Source organism: Sminthopsis crassicaudata, chromosome 1 (assembly GCF_048593235.1).
Source record: "Sminthopsis crassicaudata isolate SCR6 chromosome 1, ASM4859323v1, whole genome shotgun sequence".
Classification (NCBI taxonomy): Eukaryota; Metazoa; Chordata; class Mammalia; order Dasyuromorphia; family Dasyuridae; genus Sminthopsis; species Sminthopsis crassicaudata.
This window is the reverse complement of record NC_133617.1, coordinates 110,703,540-110,724,207: the sequence shown is the minus strand read 5'-3', so window position 1 is coordinate 110,724,207 and position 20,668 is coordinate 110,703,540. Positions and strand designations below refer to the sequence as shown.

Here is a 20,668-nt window from a genome sequence, read left to right as displayed (position 1 = left end):
TACGAGTTATTATTGATGATGAGAGCTCATGTTTATATGGCTACATAGCTAATAAGTGGCAGAACCAGGTTATCTTGACTAGGCCTTTTATAATACAGTTTGGGAGACAAGAGTATGTAATGAAAAATAACGGATAACAGGGCTTGAAAAACAATTTGGGGCCAGGTTGTTAAGAGTATTAAATGCCAAACAAAGGAGTTCATATTTGGTCCTGGAAGTAATAGAGAGCTCCTCAAAGCTGAGGATCAAGGATGTGACAATGGGCAGTTTTATGACTGCTTGAAGAGGGATTTGAAGTAGTGAGGGCTTTGAGACTGGGAGGGCAATCTTAGAATCTTAGAATTGGAAGGTAACTAAGAGGTCATCTAGATTTACCCCCCACCAGAACAGAAACTCTTTACAAGACAAAAGACTATTTAGCTTCCACCCTCAAAACCTTCAATGAGAAAGAACCCCACTACTTCCTAAGAGAGAGTCCATTCCAGTTGTGGACATTTCTGATAGTTAAGAAATTTCTTCCTTACCTGGAACCATATTTTATGTTTACCTTTTTTTTTTCATATCTAGGATTTTGTTTAACAAATTGCTTAACAGAGCTAGAAGGGGGAAAAAAAGAGGCCAGAAAGAATGTTTTGGATCATTCAACATTTGATAAATATTAAGAGTTTATGAGCTAGACACTGGGGAGATGAAGAGGAAATTTTATTCAGTGTCTGACCTCAAGAGCCTAGACTTTGAAAATATAGATATGTATATAGATAAATATGATACAAAATAGATTAATATTGGTTCCAAGGAGAGATACAAAGTGCCCTATGAAACTTTATTCATGCTGAGAACATTTTTAGTTGAGAGGAGACAAAAAGAAACCACTGAACGCTTTTGAGTGAGGGAGTAATCTGGTTGACCTCTTTCTAAGGATGATTCTTTTCTAAAAGGTGTGGGGGATGAAGGGGAGAAGAGAAAGACACAAGGCAGAAATCTATTACAGTCATTTAGATGAGGGTCTGATCGAAGATTGTGCTATCTGAATGGGTTGAAGAGGATGGATAAGAGAGATGTTGAGGAGGCAGAATCAACAAGAATGGATACAGAAAGTAGTGAGAGGAGAGTCAAAGGTCTGAGTGCCGGGGAAGATGGTGATGCTCTCAACATGTCTGAAAATATGCTGATATTAGGGAAAATTTATCATTAAAATGTCATACTTAAATGTTAAAATCTAAAGATGCTTCCTCATTTCATTCTCCTAATATGTGAGGTAAGTAGTACTACCCTCATTTTATAAATGACTTTTATAAATTTTATAATATTTTATTCATAATATAATTTATAATACATTATATAATAATATGTTTATGATATAAATATAAAATTTAAAATTTTATAAAATGGCTCTGCTGCAGCACCACATAGCTAATATCTGGGACTATAGCCCGGATCTCTCCACTCCTGGACCATCGAGCTGTCCCTTGCAAACTGATTTCCTACATTTTGGTAATAAGAATGGTTTATACTTCAAAATTGAGAAGATCTAGAGTTTAAGATCCTTTGATTCAAACCTCTCATTTTACAGATGAGAGAATTGAGGTTCAGGGAGGTTAATTGATTTGGGCAAGGCCACCCAGCTGCCTAATAACAAAGCCAGAACTAATAACAGAACCATAGCACTCAGTTTACTAATCACATTTCCTCCCTTAGCTCCTTCCCCCCCCCCCACTCTCCCAGCTAACATTTGTTTGAATGCCCCAGACTAGGGGTGACAAGGAGACTATTCAATTACTGTTCAGGTTCCCTATGGACAATGGGACTGAGTTTAGTTCTTTTGATGAAAATAACATTGAACTTGGATTTAGGATACCCAAATTCAATCAATCTTCAACTTCTAACTGTAGATATTGGTTGCGAGCATCATTGTTTTCTCTGTGGCCTTAGGTTGGTTATATGTAAAATGGCTATAAAATATCCACTGCCTAGCTCAAAGACTGTTTGTGAAGCTAGAATAAGATACTGTAATGTGAATGTTTTCTGTACTTGTACAATTTGTGCAACTACATAAATGGGAGTTATTATCGATTATGCTTCCTTTACTTAAAATCACTACTATCTCATCTGTCAATGTGCCCACGATCTGAATGTAACTTCAGATCCTAATTTTGTTCCTTGCTGTGTGATACCAGATAAATTATTTCCTCAACTGGGCCTGTTTTCCTGATCTGCAAAAGGAGAGCTTCACGTCTGTTAATCCCTAAAGATTTTTATTTATTTGACCATCCCATTTGGAGTAGCTCTAAACCTGAAGTCTTCCCAAACTTGCTTTTTCTTTTTTTAATTTTTAATATACTTTATTTTTTTATTATAACTTTTTTTTTGACAGTACATGTGCATGGGTAAATTTTTTACAACATTATCCCAAATTTTCCCCTCCTTCCCTCCACCCCCTCCCCTAGATGACAGGCATGTTAAATGTGTTATCAAACTTACCTCTTTTTTTTTTTTTAATTTTTATATACTTTATTTTTAAAATTAATGATATAGTTATAACTCTTTTTTTGACAGTACATGTGCATGGGTAATTTTTTACATTATCCCGAATTTTCCCCTCCTTCCCTCCATCCCCTCCCCTAGATGGCAGGCAGTCCCATACATGTTAAATGTGTTATCAAACTTGCTTTTTCAATGTTTTGATGACTGCATTTCAGGATCCTAGTTTCTTTTGTGATGTTCCGTATTTTATTTTATGCTTTTAAGAATAGCATCCATAGGTTTTGCCCGATTGTCAATGAAGTTTATAACACCAATAAAAAAAAAAAAAAAGAAGAAGAAGAAGAAGTTGGAAAGCTCTGCTCTCGAGCCTGCTGGTGCAAGGGGAGTGAAAGGAGAGTGCACCTCCAGATGCGTGTTACAAGTTTTGTGGATTCGAAGTCATTAATTACGTGTAGAGAAGTTGACTGTTTCTAAGCTTCTAGAAGTCACGCATGCATTCCCTCATCCCTACACGCATCCAGGAACCAGGTGCTCGAGTTTGAATTTTTATCCTTTCCTCCGTTTGTCCTTGGAAAATGCCGCCCCGCCCCCTCCCCGGAATATTCTGGAAACCACCCGCTGTGCCCGGGAGGGAATTTGAAAGGCTGCTCTCGGCGGGACGCCGCGGCTCAGTCCGGAGCGGGACCCGACACTAGCCGGAGCTGTAGAGAGGATGCCCGCTTTTTGGGGCCGCCAGCCGGGCGGCCAGTGAGGAGACACTCCTTATTCGGAGATGGGGGCTCCTGCGCCAAAGTTTCTGTCAGAGGTGCTCCGCCCCACGTCCCTCTCTCGCACACAAGCGCCTCCGCGGGCACTGCCCGGGGCCGGATAAGGAGCACAAGTCCCATTTTTTAAAGTGGCAGCCCGAGGCCCCGGCGCGGGGGCGCGGGGGGAGGGAAGCCCCGCTAACGCCCGGTTGGCGTGACCTGATTTTGAAGGGTAGTTATGTAAGCGGGCTCCCAGCCTCCCCTCCCTCTCCCTCAGCCCCCGTCAACAGTTGCGAACGTGAAAAGTCTCGCCCGTGGTTTTTTCCCTTTCCCTCCTTCCTAGCCGCGGCCCCAGGCAGAGGAGCCCGGCACGGCAGCCGGATGTAGCCGGGTCCCCTCCGCCCGCTCGGGCTCCGCGGCGCTCCCGGTCCCGCAGGGAAGCTCGGGAGGCGGCGACAGCGGCCGCTCCAGGAGCTGCATCCTCCCCGCAGCTCGGCGCTGCCTCTTCCCTCCTTCTCACCCGTCCCTCTATCTCTCCTCCACGTGGTCAGGATCAACAGTTTGCCGAGCTCCTCAGTGACACCTTGAACTTTTCCCGAGGAAAAGGGGCTTCGCCCTCCGAAACGCCCGCCGCCCGCCGCCCGCGGGGATGCCCCGCCGCCGGAGCTCTACTTAATATTCAATGATCTCGCTCCACACTTCTCGCAGAAATTCCACCGGGTCCGTTACCGAGATCACACTTTTAAGTTAATTTCCCTCCTCCTCCCCTCCCTTCACACCACCTCTCCCTCTAATTGCAAATAAACAGCGTGTGTTTAAGGGGTATTTCTTTCCCTGTTTTAAAAAAAAATGTTTGCGAAGCGTCTCTGGAGGGGTAAGAATTTCAGTTTGCAACTTTCCGCGCAATACGAGACCCGGGTGGAAGAGCTGGTGGTGGTATCGTATGCAAATACGCATGCTGACGTTAGAGATCATGTGGGTTTTGGCGTAGATTCCCCACTGATCGAGGGATTTTTTTTATCCCCCTTTTTTTTTCCCTTTTTTTTTTGAGGGGGGGGGGGTTGCCACCGTCTTTCCGTTGAGGGTATTCTTATTAATTAGTATCGTTTTAAGCCACAGAATCGGATCCGATTCCACGGTGTGGAGTCGGGGGACCGGTGGGTGTGTGAGAGAGTGTGTGTGTGGAGGGGGGTGGCTGGTGGTGGTGCTGGTGGTGGTGGTGCTGGTGGTGATTGGGGGGGGGGGGGTGTAGAAAACAGCCAGAGTTCCATTTTGGAACGTTCGCGCAGTGTCTCCGCTTTCCAAACCCGTGTCTCGGCGTTCCAAAGCCCCGGTGCAAGGTAAGAAACTTCCCCCCTCGCTTCCCCTCGCGGCGGCCGAGCGGCGCCCCCCTCCCCCTCCCTCTCCCTCCTCCTCCTTCTTCCTCCTCCTCTTCCTCCTCCTCCTCCTCCTCCTCCTCCTCCTTCTTCCTATCGTCCCCGGCGCTGAAATCTCGCACACTTCTAACTGCTCGCTGCACCGGGAGCACCTCCGATCGCCGGCGACTCCGACCTAACTTTCCCACCGGCGGCGGCGGCAGTAGCAGCTCCTTAAAATGTTTTGTTAATGGGACTTGGCCGGCTTTTTGAAAAGGGGGGAGGGGGGAGAAGGAAGAGGAGGGTTTGGCTGTTTCATTTTTATTATTATTATTTTTAAGAGCAAGAACTAGTGGGGGGCGAAGTGGACACTCATTTTTCTTTTCTTTTCTCCAAATCTTGACGACAAGTTTTGAGTAATGGGGGGGAAAAAGGAGGAGGAGGAAGGGAGGGGGGGCAGAAAAAAAATCATGTCTACGTTTCCCTATGTCGACATAAGCCACAAAAAAATATGGCGTCCGCTTTCGACAGGGCGTTACGTAGACGCGACTCTTGCTGGCTTTATTTATTTATTTATTTATTTATTCATTCCTGCCGCGGCCGTCTCTCCACCCCCACCCCCGCCCCTCCCCCTCTGGAGTCCGAGGGAAACCGCAGGTCTTTTGTGCAGCGAGCGAGGCTAGTCGGAGACTTGACCCCTTCTCCTGTGTCTGTGTGTGTGTGTGTGTGTGTGTGTGTGTGTGTGTGTCTGGGGTGTTTTTAATAGTTAAATAGGTTGCATGCTTGTGTGTGTGTGTGTGTGTGCGCGCGCGGGTGTGTGTGTGTGTGAGTTTCCCCTTCCCTGTGACGATTTGTCGTAATGTGGTGGCAAGGACCATGCATGACGCTATAGGTCGTTGCAGCAGGGAGATGGGAGAAAGAGACAGAGGAAGCCACAGCAACAGATACATGGTCAGTTACCCTGTCACTGTTCCTGACTCAGGTGGCACACTGGAGAGAGATGCGTGTGGAGTAGTAAAGGGCTGCGGGTGGGGGCGGGAGCAACCCTTCCCTTCTCTGGCACCGGCTCTTGTTTCTTCTCCACCCCCCCTTAATAATCCCCCTCCTTATGTCCCCCCACCTTTAAAAAGTGCTCCCTCCCCCCACAAAAGGTAACCCAAGTTGCTGTTGGTAACTCCTTTGCTGCTTTCTGCAGAGTTGCTATTCTCTCAGCTTGACAAACCTCCCCTTCTAGCGAGCGGAAAGTTTTGAACAACAAATATCACATGTATCCCCCACCCCACCCCACCCCTTGGGTTTATTTTATTTTTTTCTCCTTTGCTGTGCCTTTAATTGTCAGTGACTGAAGTCTGGAGAGAGAAGGCTTGTTTTCCAGGCGGGGAAGAAAACTTGGTTCTCAGGAGGGAAAGTTGTGATTTGCTGGTTTGATTGACTTCAAAGCGGGGTGGGGGTCTTGGCTCTCCGCTCTCTCCTGACTGGTCCCTTTTGTAGAAAAGTACTTTGTGCTGGTTGTGGAGGAGGTGGGGATGGGGGGGAGGGGACGAAAGCATCTAGCTGAGTGTCGAGGGCCAGGTTTGGATCCCGAGAGTCTCACCAGAGCTTCTCAGGCCCAGAGGTCACTGTGCCGGCCTCTGCTTTGCTGTTCTTACCCGGTCCCCAAGGTAGCTAGCTCCTGAGCATCTTGTAGATAAAGTGCCTGAGTGAGCCTCCCCTCAGCACTGAAATGTGTGTGGGATGGCAGAGGGGAAAATCTCTGCTTTGATTCCAGCCAGAAAGTGACTTTATATTGATAAAGGAAATCATTTTGAGCAGCCTTGTCTTGGGGCAGTAATGTCACAAAGCACTGGAGACAACCAGTTGCAATAAATAAGTTGCAAAGTGGCACATTTAATATTGAAAATAGATCTAACAAACTGCATGTGGTTGAATAGAACTGGCATAAAGAATTGATTTATGTGACAAAATATATGTAATAAATGGATACAGGTGTGCACATCACATTAGAGGGCTGGAAAAACAAACAAACGAACAAAAAAAAAAAACAATTGAAATCCACCCTCTAGCTGGACTTGTGGTCTGTCTGCAAGAATATTCTTGCTTTTTGCATCTGGCCAGATGTAACATCAGCTGTGCTTCTACCTGTAGTGATTTCTCTATGGGAGACTACTTCAGGAGGTCAGTTTTATTGTTAATCAGAAACATTAGTCCTCCCTCAAAATATAAACTCAAACACATCTTTATTTGCCCAAAGGAAATTTATTTGCTTTACATTAATAAAGAGTTTATGATATATTTTTTGCCAAACATTTCAAAGTTCTTTTCTCTACTTGCAGTATCTCTTTTCACTCCTCTGGACCCCAAAACTTTGTATTGAGGCCTAATGGTGAATTTGAAGTCCAAGCTTCAGAGACTTATGAGCTGTGGTTTCCTAGGCAATTCACTTAGCCATCCTTCCCCTTAATCTGTAAAATGGGGATAATACCCAGTGAGAAAGTGAACACAAAGTCTTTTGTAAATCTTGAAGCACAATATGTGTGAATTATTAATAACTCCTTTTATTACATGTTTTTCCCCTAATGGAATACAAACTTCTTGAAGGCAGGAGATGTTTCTATTCTGACTTTGTGTCCCCAGATAGATGATAAGAGGAGATATATATCTGTTCTTTTTTCTGAAGATCACAAACATTGGGCTGGAAGGAATCTCAAAGGTCATTTAGTCTACCACTCCTTTTTTACAAATAAGGAAACTGAGGCCCTAAGAGGGTACGTGCCCAAGGTCAGGGTTGTAGTATGTGTCAGAATTAACAGACCTGCCCACTCCAGTGTCCCATGTCTTTTTATTGTATCATATTTGCCCCTTGACTTGTGAGCAAGCTGCTGGTTCAGCTCCTCAGCCCCTCCTTCCACTTCCCCCCCCAACACCTTCATGCTTTAGAGCAGTGGTCCTCAAACTTTTTAAATAGGGGCCGTTCACCGTCCCTCAGACTGTTGGAGGGCTGGACTATAGTAAAAACAAAAGCTCACACTCTGTCTCTGCCCCTCAGCCCATTTGCCATAACTCGGCTGGCCGCATCTGGCCCTCGGGCCATACTTTGAGAACCCCTGCCTTAGAGGTTCCGACCCTCCCAGTTTCCTCTATAACTCTTCCTGCTGATGCATTTATTGATGGTTCTGTATCTTGAAAACTGGGAAGCATTAGAAAGTAGACATCTAGAAGGAGAGTCACAAAACTTTGGAGTTAAAATGAACTTCTGGGACCATCAAGGTCAAACCTTAAGAACATAGGAATTCCCTCTACATATCCCCAATAAGTGGCCAATTCAATTTCTAGTTAAAGAATCTCAGTGGTGGGAACACCTTATGTCTGAGATAGACTATCCCACTTTTTTTTCAGTTCTAATTATTGGAAGAGAGCAATAGCTTATATTTAACTACCCCTTCCCTTCCCCCCCACCAGGGGGGGGGGGGAACTCTATCCAGTAGCTGGACATCCCAAGAATTCCCCCAGCCTACTTAAGGGAGTAGAGCTCTTTGTAAACCTTAAATCACTATGCAAATGCTAGCTCTTTATACTGGTCCAGCCCTGTTTATTCCGCAAGTGGATTTTGGATAAATCCAAGCTATGGTACCTTGAACCAAAGAAAAGACAGTAGAGGATGGAGGCTCGGTATTGGAATGATTCCTTTTTTAGAATGAGTTGCATCAAGTATTTTATGCTTGGTATTAGTCAGGCTTTAACAGTTGGTAACAATCTGCTGTCTCTGACAATAGTGCTGGTGGAGCTGAACACGCTAGAAAGTGTCTGGCAGCATAATGTGATGGAAGGAGAATGGGGTGAACTGCTGGGAGGCCCACATTCTAGTAGTGGTTCTGCCCCCAGACTTGCTGTGTGACCCTTAGCAAGCTTCTTCAGCTCTTAAGTGAAGCTAAAGGATGAGTGGGGTAACTTTTTGTTTCAAAGACCCATTTGAGGTCTTTACCAGGCTGTAGATCCCATCTCAGAATGATTTTAAATGCATAAAATAAAATACTTAGGATTATAAAGAAACCAAAACAATGATCAGAGTATTTTAAAAATACAAATTCTGGACCTCAAGTTAAGAATGTCTGACTTAGATGGTGTTTGAGGATCTTTCACTCTGGCAATCTATAGCTTTCAATTACTTTACCTCCCAGAAAAGGTTTTGACCTTCCTCTGTTTGGACAAATCAGTTCCCATCATTGAACCTTATTAGCTGGGAGAAGAATGGAGGGGAGATGTCAGACTAGGCTCCTTCTAGCCCTCACATTCTATATGTAAATTTCTTTCTATCATGGATTTGTACTGTGCTACTTACTCTACTTTTTGGATGTGTGAAATCTAAGCCAGTTTCTTTGAGTCAAGAACAAAGGATCAAAATAAATAAACATGAGGCATTGATTTATCGTTAAGGAGACCTTCTATGTGCTGTGTCATGGGAAAACCCAGGAAGGCCACTCTTTTTGAGGATGTCCAGTTATTCTTTCTCTCCCAACCACCCCACTTTTGAACAAGTGTGATATTATGGATATTATGATTCGAACAGATTTTTTTCCCAGTGCTCATGCTTATGGTGTTGCACCTTAAAAGGCCGGATTAGTCATTTTCCTTAAAAGCTCAAGGTGGAAAGAACACTGAAAGGTCCTTGAGGAGGAAGGGATCCAGATGTGATTTCACTGGTGAAGAAAACTTCTTTTACCTATACAGATCAGCGGCTCAATCTTAACAGTTTTATGGAGGCACTGATTGGTTAAGTGACTTAGCTATAGTCATCAGCCTAGTATTTTTCTCTTGGTGGACTTAGAAACAGGACATTCTGCTTTCAAAGACAGTCCCCTATCCACTTCTAGTCACTGTAAGAGCTTCCTGAAAGAGCTTTCCTAAAACATTACATTTCTCCTAAAGCCAGGGATGCTCTTATTCGGTGTACAAGGGAATTTAGCATGTGGATGACCTGAAAGATTATTTTGCAAACAGTTTCCCTCCCCCCGCCCCTTGCTTTGTTATCCTTCAGTTTAGCTGTCAAGGCCACTTTTGATCTGTCCTTCCTCCTCACTTTTATTTGTATTTAAAAATCCTTTGCACTGATTAAACTTTGTTGCATTGTGTGCCATTCTTTACAATACATAGCAAAAATCAGTAATGAAAGGGATGCTCACTCCATTGATATAAGAGGGCGCAATATGAAACAATATAATATGGTCGTTAGTATCCCCTGCTTCTAGTGTTTCATAATAGAATTACTTGTGGGCCTCTATGAAGTTCAGTTTCTTCATCTGTAAAATGAGGTAATAGTACCTACTTCATAGTGCTCTGAAGATCAAATGAGATAATATGCATAAAGCACCATATGAATGTCAGCTCTTACTCTGCAACAGTGATACCAGCAAGCTTTCACCCTGCAGTGTTGTCTCTTGGATAGGATTGGAGGTCTCTCTTAAGTGGGTGGGTTTGGTCTGGAGTAAGAGAGAATAATCAATCTGTCTGAACCAGCAAGAGCCAAACCAAAGACATGCTTCTGTGTCAAATGGGGGAAAGATTCATCTTTTTGGGCTGTGGTCTGAACTCTGAACCTTCTCCTCAGTCAAACAGAATCCTGTTATTTGTGGGCATAGTTACCACCTGCCAAAATTGTGGACTTTTGTTGGTTAGTGAAAGTGATCCACTTTGGGGGGGGGGGTGTCTTTTTTTTTTTTTTACCAGAGAAAAGAAATGCAAACTTTTAATTTTTTTCTCCCTTTCTCAACAACAACACACTTTTCCAGAGTAGATTTGAAATAGAGGCACAGTATTTCCAACTTGAAAGCAGATGGATAAATAGGAGTAGGAAATCTGGGAATCATGAGATCATAGATTTTTAAGTATTCTTAGAAGCTACCTAGTTCAAACCTGTCATTTTATAAAAGAGGAAATTGAGACGCTTGTTACTTGCCCAAGGTGACACGTTTTATTAGAAAGGCCTATATTCTTTTGTTTTTATCTAAGAAATGTCCAGGAGAAAAGGTGAATTGACTAGCTGTCTTATGCAATCCTTTCTAGCTCTGTTGTAATTTGTCCTTCCTTCTCGAAGAAGACCATCACATCAGGGAGAGGTAATGCTATGACAACTAGGTAAATTGGATTTAAGTGAAGGAGGGCTGTACAAAGTCACTTGCCTCATTTTCCCCTCCAGATCCATCAGAGTCCAGTGTCCAGATATAGATCAGAATGACCGGAGATAGTCCTGGAAGCAGTGGGCGACCATGGCCTTTTTAAGCTAAAGTCTTTAATGGGTCTCAGTTTGACCCTGGTTCTTCTACCAACTTCCTACTTGACCTTAGTTCACTCAGAATGTTCATATAGGCTATTTGTACTTGACCTGTGGTAGAGCCTTCCAAACTCCAACTGGTGTGACCAGCCACAGTCAGACACAGTGGACCCTGACCCCCAATGCAGTGATGTCATTTTGGTCCTCTCCTAAAGCAAAGAACAACCAATCAACTTGACCTTGTACAAGTCATTTCAGTTCCATTCAACAAAGATTTATTTGTTCAGTGCCTAAGTGTGCAAAGCACTGTTCTGGGTGCTAGGGTTACACAGTCAGAAAACAACAACAAAAGCCCTGGATCCTTCCCTTAAGGAATTCACTTTCTGTTTAGGTTGGGAATAAAACACAGACACACAGAACTTTAATGCTAATTTGGGGTAGTAATTTTTTTTTAAATTTTTGGTTATAAAAGTAATTTGAGGAAGAAAAAAACACAGTAAGATGGAAGGAGAAGTTAGATGAGGGAGGAAGCTGGAATAACACCTGAATTGAGTCTTATGGAATAGGAGGATTCTAGAAGTTAAAGAAGAGGAAGGAGGATATTTCAGGAGTATCCTTATGCCCATGCCAGTGTTGAGAAATAAAATCATTACTAGCCCAGTAGATTTTACTTCTTTGGTTCTCAGGTTTCTTATCTGTAAAATGAAAGTGGTGGACTAGCTAATTTTGAAAGTGTTTTCTAGCTCTAACAATCTGTGGATGACTCAGATCATGGGGTACAAAAATAATTAATTTCAGTAAATTATTTATCAGGTAAATATCTACTCAATGCAAAGCATTTGGGATAAATGCCAGGACACAAGGTTTAGACAAGGCTTAGTCCCATCCCTCCCAGAATTTCTAGCATAGGAGGATAAGACACATAGAGATATAACACTGAGCAGTCAGAGAACAAACAGCATTTGTAAAGTGCCTACTACATACTACCAATTGGCGACATATAATAATAAATAATTGACTTCTTGGTAGTTTGCCATTTCTTTCTTCAACTCGTTTTAAAGATGAGGAAACTGAGGCAAACAGGGTTAAGCGACTTGTCAAGGATCACAAAGCTAGTAAGAGTCTGAGGTCAGATTTGAATTCAGGAAGATGAGTATTCCTGACTTCAGGTAGGGAACCTGTAGGGGAAAGGAAACTTTGGTGAGGAGGTAGGTTATCGCAGGCAGCAAATTCAGAACTAGTATTAGAAGTACCTAGGGCAAATATAGTTGGATGTAATATCAAATTGTTCTTCAAAGAATTTGGGCCTTATTCCTGCGGAGGTTGGAAAAGAAAGTAGATCCCCATGAGAAGGCTTCTGTAGTGATTAGATTCTGACAGTGGCAGGTTGGGACATTTATGTGACTGTAATAACATCGACAGGACTGGGGAGAGGACATACCTCATCACCTCATGTCCGTTCTCTGGTCAAAGCACCATTTGCCCCACATTAGTTATGGCTCTAGTGATGGGATAAGGCTGTAAGGGTCAGGGGAATTACCATTGAACACTGAAGTTCAGGTCCTTGGCGTACTAGTATAACTCTGGACTTGGCAATGGTTGGAGAAACCTATTTTGGTAGATCTTTATATTTATCATACAAACAAATATGTAATGTATAATATTGTATTGAAGACAGGAGTTTGTTCAGATCAGTGTTTCAGAGGTTAAAGAAAAAATGCCCCTGTATCTCACTGACATTTTCTCCTCTGCCCACCATGGATGTTACCTACTCATAGTCTCTCTTGTTACAGCCTGGCTCCCCCATCCATATTATGGGGGCCATAGAGACCCTGCTTTCCTGTTGTACATTCAGCATTCTCTCCAACCTAACATTCCCATTATAACCTAAGAGAAATGGATTAGAAAGAAGCAAAGCTTTTAAAAACATACTTTTAAAGAAGCCTTGCCCATGGCCTTGGATACAAGTCTAATAGGCCAGTGGGGCAGAGGAAAGAATATTGAATCAAGAGTTTGAATCCTTTGCTCCTTATGTAGCTATGTGACTTGGGAAAGTAAAAATCACTTACCTTCCCTGGGCCTCTGTTTCTTTTTCTGTAAAATGGTTTGAGATAAACTCTATAAAGTTCCTTCCTGTTGAGTCCTAAGCTTAAATTTAAATATTAAATATTTAAATATCTATGATATTAGAGGATCATAGATTAGCTAGAATGGAACTTAGAAAGCTACCTATTCCAACCTCTCATGTTATAGATGAGGGAAGAGGAATAGATTTCTTAATGACTCAGGCAGATAGATGTTTGGGCCTGAAGTCCAGAAGACCTGATTTCAAATTCTACATCAAGGGCTTGTAAACTGCTGCCTGCCCTGGTTTCCTCACTTGTTAAATGAGCATAATAAAGCACCTATCATACAGACTTGTTGTAAGGAACAAATGAAATAATGATTGTAAAGCATTTAACAATGTCTGGCACACAGTAAAGGCTCTATAAATATTAGTTATTGTTATAGTAAATACCTGCCAGAGGATGTCATAAAGATAAAATGAGATAATTTTTAAAGCATTTTGCAAACCTTGAAACCCTAAGAAAGTGCTAGCTTATATTATTTTAAAAAGGGCTTCTTAAACTTTTCCACTTGTGACCCCTTTTTATCCAAGAAACTGTTAAGCCACCCTGAGTATATAGATATAGAAAATAGGTATGCAAATCAAACATTTACTGAAAATCAATTATAAGGAAATTTATTTTAAAATAACTTTTTGCTACACATATAATTTTAACATTTATTAAAAGGAAAGGGAATTTGCATATTAATGAGATGGATGTGCTTGTTTATTTTTACATAAAGATTAAATCTTGGCAGAATATTTGATACCTTTTTGCTGTTGCCAAATTTTTCACAACCTCCACTTTCAGTTTTGCAATCCTTTATAGGGTCACCCACAGTTTAAGAAGCTTTGATTTCAATGACTTGTCCAAAGTAAATGGAAGACTTGGAATTTGAATTCAGATCCTTTGACTTAAAATCTAGCACTCTTCACATGACACAATGTTGTTTCTAAGTAGATAGTTTCCTAGGGTGACATTTAACTTTTTTCTTGCTTCTCTATTTTGAAGCTATCTCCAGAATCCTGAGAACTGCACTAGTAGAAACACCTGAAGTTGGCTAAGTTGTGGAGGAGGGAGGGAGAATGGCCAGCTCTGTTGGTGTTTTTATACAATAAAATAAGATCACTATAATTGAGAGTCCTTGAGTCATAATGCTTCCAGTCTATAGATCTCCCAGCTATAGAGCCATTTAGTTAAATGGTATGTAGAATTCTTTTCAGTAAATATTCCCTTCATGCTGTATATGTGAACAGTGCTAAAACTGGCTAAACAACAGAACATCATGTTCACACCTGGCCCCAGTTTGAATTCTGGGAGTACCCATGGGACTATTCAGGGCACACTAGGGCAAAGGGCAGTAAAGGGGGTGGGAAAGGAAGGAACTTTCAAGTCATTTTCATTTTTTCCTTTGGTTTTGAAATTTGCTCTTTGGGACTATTTGTAGATAGTATAGTTAGACCAGGAGACAGGTATGATCATAGAAGCTCCAATTCTGGAACTGAAAGGATCCTCAGGGGTCATGTAGAACAGGATTCCTTAAGCTTTTTCTATTCCCAATCTGTTTTCAAGTGAGAAATGTTTTTTCCATAACTCTGGGTATATAAGTATATAAAATAGGTATACAAATTAAATATTTACTGATGATAAATCATAATCACTCAACTCTCACATTAAGTTATACAACCCACAGTCTAAGAAGCTTTGATCTAACACTCAACTTGAATAAGAATCTAGGGTCGAGCATTTCTGACAAGTAAACATCAGGAGGCAATTGTGATACAGTATAAAGAGCACTTTAGTAGTTAAGGAGCTGAGATTTGAATCCTACCCATATGATGTTGGGAAGACTACTTAACTTTTCTGGACCTCAGTTTGCTCATCCACTTGCAATATATTGGACTTGATTGTCCATGGACTGAAGTTATAAATTCAGGAAACCAAGTACCAAGTTGAAATTGAAGTTAGACTCGGTTTGATTTATTTGGTTACTTTCTAGAAAGGTGTGATTTCATTGATCTAGGCACTTCCCTCCATTGATGCAAATTACTACACATCTTTCATTTGTTTTATAAGTTGCTGTGGTCAAAAAACCCTTAAAGCTAACCTACTGGTGAGGGAAAGGAAGAAGCACTTATTAAACTCCTACTTTATGCCCCAGGCACTTTGCTAAACCCTTTACATATTTGATCCCTCACAAGAATCCTGGGAGGTCAAAGCTGTTATGATTCCCATTTTATAATTGGGAGAACTGAGGCAAGGAGTAGTGAGGTGATTTACCCCGAGTCATTCAGCCAGATTTGAACTAGGTCTTCCTGACTGCTGAACTAATCCCTTTTTTTTTTTTTTTTTTAACTTCTTAACCTTGACTGCCTATATGTCAGGGTACATTTGAACCTTGCTCTCTTTGACTCCTAAGTGTCCAGCACTCTGTGCACTTCCCTGCCTCTCTTTTAAGATTGCTGTGTTGGTTGCTTTGTTGAAGTACTCCCCCCATTCTTTCTCTTAATATATATTTTTTGTAGTGCAGGTAGGGTTATGTGGAATGGCTCATTGGTTTGGTGATGGGGATATGTGCAGAAATGAAGGAGATGTTAAAATATATTCCTAAATTTCTTTGAAAAGAAGCTGGGGGTGGAGGAATTAGGGTTAGTACCTCCATACCTTGCTGAGACACCAGAAAAAGGCTTTAGTGTAGTCCTAGTAGTAGTAGGTCGATTAAAACCCTTTTGCAAGCAGAATTTCCTGCCCTCAGGTCCACACATAAGTGTGCATAGTATAAGCTTGTTGGTTGGTCTATAGCTTTTGTTCCCTTTTTGTTCTTTTCTGGTGCCTTATTATAACACTGTTAACACCAGAAACAGATATGATTTTATCAATAAAACAGTATGTAAAAAGATGCACCTCCTTTCTCGCTTCACCCAAAGGACCATGGGACCTTTCCATTTGGGTTATAGCTGAACACTCCTACATGTGTTGTCTTTCCCATTAAAATATGAGCTTCTTGAAAACAGGGGCTGTCTTGCTCCTCCACAGGTTCTTCAGTGCCTAACATAGGGTTTTGAACGTAGTAAATACATCCTTTTTAAAAATTCCTTCCTTCCTTTAGTTGTCCAATCTTGACTCTGGCAGACTCTACCCCATGTAAAAGACTTTCCTAAAATCGTGGTGACTGCCAGGACCTACTTTTGCTAGGTCAAGGCCCAGGTTGGCTGGTGATAATTTTTTTAGCCACAACAATTCTCAGGATTTCTGCCACATTATATATGATTTATAGTATGTATAGAAAATCAGAAAAAAATGGGTACTAGGCCTAATTTCTTGACCTGGTGGTCGTTCCCAAATTGGCTGTTAATTTTTCCCCACTCAGCTAGTTACCCTTTGGTTTTCATACCATACTTTCTTGAAGAAATTTTCCTCATCCAGCCTAGTGAAATTACCTCTCTCTGTCTTTCAAATATACATTGGAAGTGATTTCTTCTCACAATTGAAACAAAAACACAATCCAAGACATATCTAAACATTGATCTCCTCCATGATGTCTGCCTAGATAGTTTTCATCAGCTTTTACTTGGCTACCTTCCAATGTAGCAGGTTGTACTTTGTTTTTTATTTTACTTTATTTTATTCTGAACTTAAATAATACAAATATTTTATAAACCAGTAGAATAGGAGGGGGGAAAAGATGAATGCACATGAAATTATGGGATGATTCTTTTCACTGATTGTCTTTTCCAAGTCCAGAATGCAGAATTCCAGAAAGAGAACCTTCCATCAGCCTCCTGGCTTCTTTCAAATCAAATCCCACTTTCTGAAGGAGGCCTTCTCCAACCCCTTCTCCCTTCATCTGCTTTCCACCCCCACCCCCATTGCTACTCCCTTCCCAGGAAGGTGACCATTCATCTACTCTGTATATATCTAGACTATAACTCATCATTTACATAGTTTTCCCATTAGAATATATTCCTCGAGGACAGGTACCTTGATTTTTTTTCTTTGTAGCTTCAGCACAAAATAAGTCATTAATAAATGCTCTTGACTCACTCAATTAAATGATTAACGGTTTTCTTACATTGGGTCTAAATCTCCAACATCCACTGGTCACTTAGTTCTGCCTTCTACCAACAAGCAGAACAAGCCTCACCCATATATGTTATTGTTCAGTTGTATCTGCCTCCTTGTGACCCCAGTGGGGGTTTTCTTGGCAAAGACACTAGAATAACTTGCCATTTCTTCTCCAGCTCATTTTACAGATGAGTAAACTGAGGCAAAGAGGAGGAGGTAACTTGGCCAGGACCACCCACCTAGTACATGTTTGAGTCGAGTCTTCCTGTCTCTGGGCTTTTTGTCCACTGAGCCCAAGTTGCATTGTAATAACCCTTCAACTACTAGAAAGTTGCTATAATGTTCTATCTCACCCAAGCTTTCCTCTAGGTTCATTGGCTTTGGTTTTTCTGGCTGATCTTCACGTGGCTTGATTTCCAGTCCTTTCACCATTCTTCTTGTCCAATATGGCCCTTAGTGTCTCTCCTGCTCAGCAGATGATGGATTATTTTACAACTTTACATTGATATTTAATTTTTCTTGGGTAGGTTCCTTGTGTTCTTTGAGAAGGGAGACTGGTTCATTTTTCTCTTTGTATTCTTAGCACTTAGCACAGTGCCTGGCACAGAATAAATGTTTGTTAATCAATTGATTGACTGATGCATTCTCTAGATTCTTTGATGATTGGGATTGGTTTTTAAAGTACCTTCCACAGAGAATCCAGGATGCACACTAGCTATAGAGTTGGTACATCCTATTTGCATGAACAAGTCACTTACCTTCTTCTCTAGGCCCCAAATGTTTAAAGGGTGCAACCTGAGCTGGATTAAAAAAGAATTGGGAGACAGCAAAATAATTAAAACTGAATTAGGACATAGATAATATTAACTTGTGGTTTTCTAAGCCAATATGCAGCCAGTTGGGATCCTTAAGTATAGTTTAGTGACTCATGTTTCTGTTGAGTTTTATGCCAACCTATATTGATTTGGAATATCTTTATTTGGGACTTCCCATCACAAGTTCATCCCTTTCCTCCATAAAACCCAAAACAGCACCTTGGACAAGGTAGATGCTTAATACCCATTTGTTGATTAATTGACATGCCTGAAAGAGAAATCTGCTTTCTCTTTTTAAAGTTGATTTTTATTAATATCTTTTGTTTTTACATTGCCTAGATTTCTCTCTGCATCTATCTTTTCCCCCCTTTCAGAGTGCTAACTCATGGAACAATTTTTTTAGGAAAAAAAGGGAAAAACCAACTACATCAATCAGTAACACATTGGAAAAATTTTGACTTTATATGCAATGTTCCAAACTAATGGACCCCTCCACATATACAGTGGGATAGGGAGGGGATATTTTCTGAGCCGATAAGGGCATGGTAGAAAGAATGATAGAAATTGAGCCAAGTTGAGACCTGCGTTTGAATGTTGCTTGTGATACTCACAGGGATGAGATCCACAGACACAGCCCAATCTGTCCTTGACGTCTCTACATGGAGATAACACTACAGCACTTACCTGTGTGAGGCTCCAGTGAGCACATGTTTGCAAAGGGTCTGGGAAACCTTCTAGCATTATCAGAATGTCAGCAGTCATTTCTGCGCTCCCCCTGGACTTGGGTGGACTTGGTAGGAGGCAGAATCAGCAGCCATCTGTGCCTGTGAGCCCCAGGCATCCTGCCATGGGGGGGGGACATCTCCTGCTTTTAGAGTCCATCAGCTCCTCTGGCAGGAGCAGCCGCTTGTCTCAGAGACTCACAGTCTCCACCATGTCTTGTGGTCTTGCCTTTTAATTAACTTGTTCTCCTTCTAGCCCTAAGTAATGGAGATGGGCTTGCCTATCTGCGTCCAAGCAAGAGCATGTCCAGGAAAGCGGGGGGAAGAACTTGCCCTGCCTTCTCTGCACAGTCTCGGGGCTTTGCCTTCCGTTTCAGAGAGCTGGCTGCCCAACAGTAGGGTCATAGTCTGCATTTTGGACTCCGTGGCTGGGAACTCTTGCTGGCAGAGTCAGCTGGTTGTGAGAACAGTACCCTGGGATTAAGGAGGTCTGGGCTGATATCCAAAGTCCGTTACTGATTTACCCAGTGACTTCTCTGGGACCGCAAACTCCAAGGCTGGGCCGAGGCTGACCCAGCAGTTTTCTGCCGGCTGCATAAGTTACTCTTGGTTCCAGATTTTGAAGGAAGGCCAGAGCAGACTGAGAGGTAGCTGAAAGAAGGCCCCTTTCCAGTGTCGTGCTTAGAGACTCCTGGACCTCTGGGGCAGGGCCCCCTGAAGGTCACTTGTCCTCAGTGGACTTTTGGGGTAGAAAGGCTAGCTGGGGAGTGCTTTGCTACTAAAAGCCACCTCAATTCCCAACAGTTGGCTGAACTGACCCACTTCTTTGAGTAATGGAGGCCGGGGCAGCCCTGTCCCTCTGGCCTCTAATGTAAGATCAGAGGGCTATCACTTTTTAATTACTTGACACCTTCTATCCATGAAAGGCTCACTGACAGTCATTCTGGACTCCCTGTGCTTACAGTCCTCATTATCCTCAGCTCATTGTGAGGTGCACACACAGTCACAATCACAGTGACCCAATATGGCATACCTCTTAATACTCACCACGCGTATTACTGGTCCATTTTGGCATTTGATGACGCCCTGCTTTCTATTGTTTACTAATGGTTGTGTTTCTTGTGTGCGGTGGCTGCCTATCTATATGAGGGGGGGGGTCTTATCTTTTTTGTGTGTTATGGACCCTTTTGGCAGTCTGGTGAAAGCTAATACTTGCTGTGGTTTGTTGCCTGCATTCATAACGGAAGGAAATGCTAAATTTCAGTTAGAGGTCAGTATAAATAAAGATCTAATTTTTTCCAATCCAAGCTCATGAACACCCTGAAATCTTTCCATGGATGTGTTATGGATTCTAAGCTTGAGAACCACTGAGCTAGGCCATAGGTTCCTTAAGAACAGGGATTTTATTTTGTATTTCACAAATTTATTGAACTTAAGCTGGAGAGGATCTCAGAATCCATCAAGACCAGAGGTGTCAAAATTCATGGGTCTGCAAAACTTCAGGGAGCTGCTTGAACCAGATGAAAATGTAATTTAACAAAATAAGTAAAAATAAAATATAAATATATATATATATATATTATGTAATAATATAAATAAAATATAAAAATATACAATATAGACAGTGTTCATTCATGGTTTTCTAAGTCATTATGTGGCTTGGGAATCTGTTTCTATTTGAGTTTGACAGCACTATTCTAAGTCAGCTCCCTCAATTCACAGATAAGGAGACTGAGTCCAGATTAAATGATTTGTCCAAAGAAATACAAGTAGTCATAATCTGATATCCTCCCCAGAGTCCTAGACTTTGGTTGCTGATGGTGCTCAGTCTTTTTGGTCATGTTTGATTTTTTTGTGACTCTATTTGGGGTTTTCTTGGCAAATATACTGGAATAACTTGCTGTTTCCTTCTGTAGCTCATTTTACAGATGAGGAACTGAGGAAAACAGGATAAAGTGGCTTCCCCGGAGTCACTCAAGCTAATAAGTGTCTAAGGCCAAATTTGAACTCTATTCCAATATTCTTTATTCCAATGGTGAACTATATATTCCAATAACCCAGCCTTGGAAGCATAGCAGAGTCAATAGAGGGACCTGGTCTAGGAG

At 41.9% G+C, this 20,668-nt stretch overlaps 1 protein-coding gene across 9 annotated transcripts in view; it reads left to right on the top strand.

Moving 5' to 3' along the window:
• Positions 1–4,083: 4,083 nt before the first annotated feature.
• The window catches only part of ZHX2 (zinc fingers and homeoboxes 2), a 220,918-nt gene continuing 204,333 nt past the window's right edge, over positions 4,084–20,668 (top strand). For 3 of the 9 annotated variants that reach the window (XM_074266317.1, XM_074266349.1, XM_074266325.1), the window contains exon 1: positions 4,484–4,570. The gene's annotated coding sequence lies outside the window, so the exon portion shown is untranslated. Of the gene's footprint in view, positions 4,105–4,386; positions 4,571–5,246; positions 5,537–20,668 lie in introns of those variants that run through there. The other 6 variants (XM_074266406.1, XM_074266259.1, XM_074266343.1 and 3 more) reach the window with 4 other exon arrangements.